Source organism: Lytechinus pictus, unplaced genomic scaffold (genome assembly GCF_037042905.1).
Source record: "Lytechinus pictus isolate F3 Inbred unplaced genomic scaffold, Lp3.0 scaffold_30, whole genome shotgun sequence".
NCBI classification, from domain to species: domain Eukaryota; kingdom Metazoa; phylum Echinodermata; class Echinoidea; order Temnopleuroida; family Toxopneustidae; genus Lytechinus; species Lytechinus pictus.
In genome coordinates this window covers 303,656-312,636 of record NW_026974150.1, presented here as the reverse complement: position 1 = coordinate 312,636, position 8,981 = coordinate 303,656, and the positions used below count along the sequence as shown (strand labels likewise).

The window sequence follows — 8,981 nt, the reverse complement described above, 5'->3', positions numbered from 1 at the left end:
TTGCAGCGCAGTGACGTCATCCAGCCACTGCGACGCAAACCAATTTATGAATGAAAATATAGTAAGCATGCGCATTGCAAGCCTCAGCCCCACGCAGTATTCCGTCAAAACAAGTCTGCAATACTCTGTCACCTCATACCAAAATCGACCTACGAAGCGCCAGCCAATCACGTTCTTGTTACCATTTTTAGTTCATCATAAACCAAAAATGGGAACACGATCGTGATTGGCTGGCGCATTTGACGCTCCGAAACCCGGAAATCAATTGACTTTGTTCACGTAGCGATACAAACTCAGGAACACGATGTAATATCGACGCTACTTCGTAAGATTTTGACGGAAAAGCAAGAAGTAATAAAAATTTGCTTACCTGTGCAGTATCGGTGAGAAAACCTTTTATAATTCATATGAAATATAGGAAAGTGGAATTCTAGGTCGATTTTGGTACGAGGTGACAGAGTATTGAAACTTGTTTCGATGGAATACTGCGTGGGGCACGGGAGGCTTGCAATGCGCATGCTTACTATATTTTCATTCATAAATTGGCTTGCATCGCATTGGCTTGATGACGTCACCTATGGGGTTTTTCCACCAGTCATATTTCAAGTGACATGATTTTCGGGTACCCGCCCGAAAATTACCACGGGTACCCGAAGAGAAAAAACCCGAAAGTCCCAGGCCTACATACAACTCTTTGGTTTTTTTTATACTTTATCAAAGCTTTTATGATTATAAATGTAATTAAATAATTTGACTTTAATCTTGATAAATGTATATTACTGGTATACTAATTGTGAATTTTTAGCAAGAAACAGTATTTGTGTTGGATTAATACATAAAAATGTTGCGAAATTTCGGAACAGCGTACCCAGGCATCACAAATTTGGTCTCAAAAGATGTGCAAGACTTGAAAGTAAAAAGGCAGCTAACAGGCCCCCAGTTATTAACCCTTAGTTAAATTGGACCAATTTGACCCCCCCCCCTTCCAAAAATTTTGCGACCATGCTGTCGCACAATTTTTTTAAAACATGCCTCTTTCTAGTCTTGTGCATCTTTTGAGACCAATCTTGTGTCACCCGGTACGTGGTTCTGTAATAACGTGACATTATGTAAGTACATGTCATACCAAAAATTGCTCAAAAACGAGATTTTGTGTACAAAGTCAATGCAATAGAGGAAAAAGTATGATTTTGTATTCTAATTACGCATAAATTAGTATTATCACTTAATAACAATTTGCGTGAAATAATTTACAAATTAATTTTGTAAATTATGCCCTAGACAACCCATGTGCCAATGTTAGACACGATTGTGCGGTCGAGATCTCAAGGGAGGGGGGGGGCCCTGGAAACCCCCCCCCCCTCCCCCCCTTCCCCGGCCATATCAACTCCCAAAATACCCTGGCCTTAGTTGACTTTCTGGCTCCTCTTGAGTAGTCACCATTCATTGGACAGCTTGTTTTTATCCACGTCTGTATAGCACGAGGCAGCTTAATCTGTAGAAAAAAAACACACGTACCATTACGATAACATGAACAATATAAAAATACAAGAAATAAGGTGTTTTGCCACCATCTAGATCTCTTTTCACAAGTACATACCTATCGGATCATGAGGTCCTTGCGGCTATCTCTCTTAGCATATTCTTGCTTATAAAGCAAACTAAGCCGAAGAGTGACAAACAATTTATAATGCAAACAAATTGTCATAAGCACATATTGAAACTCTTTAATAAAAAAATGAAGAATAAATCTACATCTTCTAACAAGGATTACACTGTATGCCACTGCATGAATACAATCTGCTTAATTTTGCAATTATAATATCTACTGAAGTGAATGCCTACATAATCACCTTTTATGAACTCCAACCGTGTCTTGTACATGAACATGGCCTTTTCTGTGTACACCTGTAGTATCTTTCCCACATAATGCTGGACTTGCTGCTCGATCATCCAGAGATCCCTCTTTGAATCTTTAATGAAATGAAATGAATTTGAGTGACATAGTAAAATTTTATTTGCAGATTAATAAAAATACATGATGATAAAACTTCTTCATTTCCATATTTCAGTGTTACAATTCAGGTGCAAAGAGTCATATTCTTTAATAATATTCAACATAAAATCAATGAAAACTAGTGCTGTTGTCGAGAGGCCTCATATCGACATTGATGTCGACATACGAAGGATTTTCAAAATTCCGACATGTCGACATGCACGCACCCACATCGACATGTAAACATAAAATAAAAAGGGGTCTAGCCTACAGTCACGAGTGTAAAGATTAGCTGAAAAGTTAGAAGCATTTATCCACAGTAATTGGCGCGATTAAAAGGTTTATTCAGCTTAGCAGCGCATTAAATGAAAAAAGAATACCTGCGATCTGTGCGGCAGTAGAAATACGTCAGTGCAGGGCCGGCCTGCCCGATCGAGCCGCCCTCGATATCCCGCTATAGCGAGCGTAGCGAGAGTAGCATTCCCCGTACCCATCCACGGAAATATGTACCCATCGCGCGCTATTCACCGTGCTTGATAATACGTTGCTCCTCAATGCATTACTTTTCACATAAACGTGAGCAGCAGCGAACACGTGTTTTTGTCAAAGTTGTGACCGCCGCAATTGAGCGCTTACTTCATATCACGAAGTCACAGAAAACTTCCCTTCATTCGTTTGGAGATCGTTGCATGGATCGCCGCGGAAGTGATACTGAAATTATCGGTCGATTTTCATTATTTTTCATTGTCAAATTGAGGAGCTTGCGTTTGCAGCACATGGTACCAGCGTATACTACGCAATGATCACTGTTGTAATTGGTGATTCTCAAATTGGCTACGAGTGTTATTGCGCAATGCTTTGGAGACCGGATCGTGGTACAAAAAATTGATTCTCCAGAAAAAAAATGTGGATTAAATCGGTGATTTTGGAAGTGAATTCACTCCAGCTTGGTAAAAAATATGTTTTCCCGAACTGAGCCTGTATTATATAGTGTGGGGATATCACTCGTGTCAAGGTGAATATATTTAATTGAGAGTGTTGTTCCACAATCGAATGCTTTTTTTTATGTTAGGGAGCCCAGGCTAAATTATGGTCCCTTTTTCATGTCGACATTGTCGATGTCGGGATTAATTTTTAAGCGACATGTCGACATGGATTTTTGTTCCCGACAACAGCACTAATGAAAACATTAAAAGTAGAGGAGCATTTTAACCTTACTCACAGTCTGTTATTGTCGCTAAAGTCTTTACAATAAGAAGATTGGACACTTTGCCGACATCGCGTAATGCTTTGCATCGATTTACATGTATAATAGTCTTTGTGCCTAGTCTTTTCTATGTAGTGTCTTTAACATGTAGATTAAACATGCGTCCTTTAGCTAATTAGACAAACAATTTTGGAAATTAAAGACGGATCCATATTTTATCAATCGGAAGAGAAATTAGTGCTTAAATTAAGCTATTTGAGGGATATTGATGATATTTAGGGTGAATTGACTTCACATCTTTTCGTAAGTTTGTCATGTTCATAGAAGGCCGGACTTGATTTTATAGAAACCTCTTTTAAATTTGTGGGATTGCCTACCTCGAGTGAAGTTCGTGCAGGCTCCACTCCACTTCACTATTGCTACACTACGCTCCACCTACCCAAACTTTGAGACCGTGAACTGGATCTGATATTCCGAGTGACAAAAAGTGGGATTTTATGGGGGGGGAATATAAAATTCATGCAACATCACGCTCTTTAAAAAAAATAAAACTAATATTCTTCCTGCACACAAAGTTTCACTTCTTCTCCATGCCTATATCCATCTCAAAATTGATGATTTAGAGCCAACATGAAGTTTCTCACACGTATCAATATTCAATACATCGCATGCGCGTGAGGTCGGTCGGGTCAGACCAGACCCGGTATCTCGCGCATATTGCATCCGCATGCAATGTTTTGAAATCGGCAGCGAATTATAAATATGTGTGAGGAACTTCCCCACCCCCATAAAATCCCACCTCTGTCACTCAGAATATCAGATCGAGTTCATGGTCTCGAAGTTCGAGTAGGTGGAGCGTAGTGTTGTGTAGCCGTAGTTAAGTGGAGGGGAGCCTGCACAAACTTTGCTCGAGGTAGGGATTGCCATGCAACTGTTGACATTGTACACAGCGGCACTTAATACACCCATCGGTGCTCTCTTGGCTTTCCATGTGATGCCACTACCGTCTATCATTAAGAAAGAAGTTGACAGGTTGAAGGTTTGGAGGTGTCATAAATATTTACTATTTAGTTAGGTTGTTGTCCCCAATCTGGCGCTAATGCAGTTTCGCACCGGCCGATTACCAGCAAACCTCATCACCAATACTTGTTCCCAAATGTCATGACAAGTCTCTCAGTCACATTTCAATGTCAATATACCCAATACTTTACAAAATATCGTAATCTAGAACGGCTGTATTTCGGCTTTGATGTCAACGTCGTTGAACTAATCCGTAGACATCGCTTCGCGGATCACTCGGATTCGCCGTGCGCAGTATGTTGATATGGACTGAATTTAGCAACCAAATCATGTGAACATGTGGCAAACGAACTGCCAGCATGCCGCATGTGAATCTTTTGGTTGCATAACTTCAGTCCATATCAACATGACGGCGAGTGGTGAAGCCAAGCGAAGCGATGTTTGACTGAGGATTCGAACGATCGATGCCTTCAAGATCACAGTCAAAATACAGGTGTTACCGCTCGCAATATTTGGAAAAGCGGCGCTAATGCAGTTTCGCACCGGCCGATTACCAGCATACCTCATCACCAATATCTGTTCCAAATGTCATGACAAGTCTCGCAGTCATATTTCGATGTCAATATACCTACTGCTTTTCAAAATATCCTGATCGGGTACGGCTGTATTTCGGCTTCGATCTTGACCTCGTTGATCTAATCCGTAGACATCGGTTCGCAGATCGCTTGGATTTGCCATCGCTGTAATGTTAATATGGACTGAATTTAGCAACCAAATAATGTGAGCAAAGCGATGTTTGACTGAGGATTCGATGTCTTCGAGTTCGCAGTCAAAATACAGCCGTTACCCCTCACAATATTTGGGAAAGCAGTGGGTATATTGACATCGAAATGTGAACCAAGAGACTTGTCATGACATCTGGGAACAAGTATTGGTGATGAGGTATGCTGGTAATCGGCAGATGCGAAACTGCATTAGCGCCGGAAAAGCAGTGGGAATATTGACGACGAAATGTGACTGAGAGACTTGTCATGACTAGCCTGAAGGCATCTGGGGAGTAAAATTATTTCTACTATACGTAGGCATAGCACATAAATATTTATTGGCTAATGCAAGTATTTTATAATTCACGATTATCATCGGCCGAATTTTTTTTTTTTTTAATTGGCACTGCTCATGATATCGTCGCCCTCTCTTATACGCGTCTTTAACTAGGCTACGAACAAAGAAGGAAATATGGCGACAAGATCATCGGTGAGTATCTGCTCATCTTCTCACATGATTTTTCTTAATATTTGTATTATTTTTCGTGTAAAAAACTTTATAAGTGCCTAATGGGGGGAAATGAACTTCTTTTCCATTTACAAAATTGTGTGATAAGCAAGTTAAATAAATCAAATATTTTGGAGCAACATTGTTTTCTCAAAAAACTCTCCTTCGTGTGGCCCAATGCCTTGCCAGGCATCATGGGGAGTAAGCCTACATATACATGTAGTAGAAATAATTTTACTCCCAGACACCTCCAGGCTAGTCATGACAAGACATGATTTGGGACCAAGTATTGCTAGCCTATTGGTGATGAGGTATGCTAGCACTGTAATCGGCGGGTGCGAAACTGCATTAGCGCCCCCGATCTTGCCTTTCTTGAAATGGTTAGCGGACAAGTAGCTTACTATCTTTGATTTAGTCAAAAAGTTAGAATTACGACGGTGTTGAAAAACGGGCCCCTGACTAGCCTGGAGGCGTTTGGGGAGTGAAAGTAATATACTGTACGTATGGTCACTCCCCTAACGCCTGGCATTTGTACTTATAGGCTCCCACACACCAAAGAAAAATGCAACTATAAAAATGCGCCAAACTGCTAGTTATGTTTAGATTCTAGTTTTAACACTTCTGTACATGGGTAAAAATATTGGTTGGCAACGTTTGGCAAAAAATGGATAGTTATGGTTACAAAATGATGCCAGAATTATATGAATTAATAAAAGTAGAAGAGAGTTTACTTACACTTGTTGACATCGCCATCTTTGTAAATGCAACCTAGTTACGTGATGCGTATAGAGGGCGGCAAAATCATGAGCGGTGCTAGATTAAAAAGTGCTAAAATGTCCCGCTTCTAGTGCTGTTGTCGGAAACAAAAATCAATGTCGACATGTCGCTTAAAAATTAATCCCGACATCGACAATGTCGACATGAAAAGGGGACCGTAATTTAGCCTAGGCTCCCTAACATAAAAAAAGCATTCGATCGTGGAACAACACTCTCAATCAAATGTATTCACCTTGACATGAGTGATATCCCCACACTAGATCTATATAATACAGGCTCAGTTCGGGAAAACATATTTTTTACCAAGCTGGAGTGAATTCACTTCCAAAATAACCGATTTAATCCACATTTTTTGTACCACGATCCGGTCTCGAAAACATTGCGCAATAACACTCGGAGTCAATTTGAGAATCACCAATTACAACAGTGATCATTGCGTATTATACGCTGGTACACATGTGCTGCAAACGCAAGCTCCTCAAATTGACAATAAAAAATAATGAAAATCGACCGATAATTTCAGTATCACTTCCGCGGCGATCCGTGCAACGATCTCCAAACAAATGAAGGGAAGTTTTCTGTGACTTTGTGATATGAAGTAAGCGCTGAATTGCGGCGGTCACAACTTTGGCAAAAACATGTGTTCGCTGCTGCTCACGTTTATGTGAAAAGTAATGCATTTAGGAGCAACGTATTATCAAGCACGGTGAATAGCACGCGATGGATGGGTACGGTGAATGCTACTACGCTACGCTCAGCTCGCTATAGCGCTAGATATAGATCTAGAGCGAGTCGGGATCGAGGGCGGCCGGCTCGATCGGGCAGGCCGGCCCCACACTGACGTATTTCTGCTGCTGCACAGCTCGCAGGTATCCTTTTTTCGTTTAATGCGCTGCTAAGCTGAATAAACCTTTTAATCGCGCCAATTACTGTGGATAAATGCTTTTAACTTCTCAGCTAAGCTTTACACTGGTGACTTTAGGCTAGACCCCTTTTTATTTTATATTTACATGTCGATGTGGATGCGTGTATGTCGACATGTTGGAATTTTGAAAATTCTTCGTATGTCGACATCAATGTCGATATCGACAACAGCACTACCCGCTTCAATCACTGAACTAGAAATACGTGGAAGTCGTGTACACCCAAGCAAAACATCGCCAGCGAACTCGATAAGTGACCGCCGCCATTTTGCTAGGTCAATTGTTCGAGAATGCGCCGTAGAAGGCAAGATGCAATATGTTTTCTCTTTGTATTTCTAGTTCAGTGGTTGGACATTTTAGCACTTTTTAATCTAGCACCGCTCATGATTTTGCCGCCCTCTATACGCGTTACGTAACTAGGTTGCATTTACAAAGGATCAAAGATGGCGATGTCAACAAGTGGAAGTAAACTAAACTCTCTTCTACTTTAATTAATTCATATAATTCTGGCATCATTTTGTAACCATAAGGCATAACTATCCTTTTTTTGCCAAACGTTGCCAACCAATATTTTTACCCATGTACAGAAGTGTTAAAACTGGAATCTAAAGTGTTTAACTAGCCTAGCAGTTTGGCGAATTTTTATACATATACTAGTGCCCAGCCGTTGGCCGTCCCCGGCCGCGGCCGCGCACACCGCAGATCAGCCCCCACCAGTTAAGCGATCGGGAACAACGGCAGTGCAGTGGCCGTACGGTAATGATTAAAAAGTCGAAGAAATTTAAGTGCATGCCGCGCCAAACTACGAAAAATGGATCTGACTTACTGTTTAGCCTGTTGTGTGAATGTCTTAAGAAGTCGTTGTCCGAATCTGATCCATATTCTGTTAGTTTTTGTTGAAATATTGACGGCCTTCTTCATCAAGCTTCAGGTTCAGCTGAGCAATTACGAACGTTTTTTTTTCAAATGGCGGAACCGGAAACACGTATACGCGTGCAAATTACTAGTTAGCCGCAGTCCGTGCGTTTGTACGGGGAGGGGGGGGGGGTCTTACTTTTTACTTGGCAACCAGACAATTTGACTATTTTCGCCATCATATATATCATATTATTAACGTAAAGTAATTGAATAAAGTAAAATTCAAATATTTATTTCTTCTTCCTTTCTTTTTCTTTTATATGTCTTTTAATTTTTTCTTTCTCTTTATTCTTTTTTTTTTAATATAAGGATAGGATTTAAAAACATGTCTCACAATTTAAAACCAGGGCTTTTACTGAAAATATGTTATATAGGCCTACTAGTATGCAAGTAGGATGACAAAGAAAGCAATGAGGAAAATCACAGCTCCAATCCTATGTATTTTTCATTTTATTTATTTTCAAAAACACACATTTTATCCTTTCTTGCGATCGAAGGAAAGATCCCTTTATAAGGTTCAAGTAGTAAAAGAAAATAATCTTAGATCAAGTGCCGGCAGGGTATTTTGATAAGGGGTGGAGGAGCAAGACAAGCAAATATAAAGATACCATTTTGAAGCGAAACATAAGAAAAGATAATAACTTTGCCAACGAGGTAAAAAAATAATATGACATCGGTCGTGACACTTTAAGGATGGAAAATAGTTTGAAAATATATAGATACAAACTTCATACAAATTAGAAAAAAGAAGCAAAATAAACTGCCATTATATGTGAACAGAGATACAAGATTGTTCTTGCAATTAAAAAACATATTTACAAACTATATATAGCCTCGCATCATAAAAATAGATTGAAAATATACAAAT

At 39.9% G+C, this 8,981-nt stretch overlaps 1 long non-coding RNA gene across 1 annotated transcript; it reads right to left on the bottom strand.

Annotated features, from left to right (window-relative positions):
* Positions 1 to 1,303: 1,303 nt before the first annotated feature.
* LOC129263014 (uncharacterized) lies at positions 1,304 to 8,140 on the bottom strand. The gene is made up of 3 exons (XR_008584760.2): positions 8,022 to 8,140; positions 1,854 to 1,973; positions 1,304 to 1,495 (listed from the first exon to the last, which is right to left on the bottom strand). It is a non-coding gene; the product is annotated as an uncharacterized LOC129263014 (long non-coding RNA).
* Between the last annotated feature and the right edge of the window lie 841 nt (positions 8,141 to 8,981).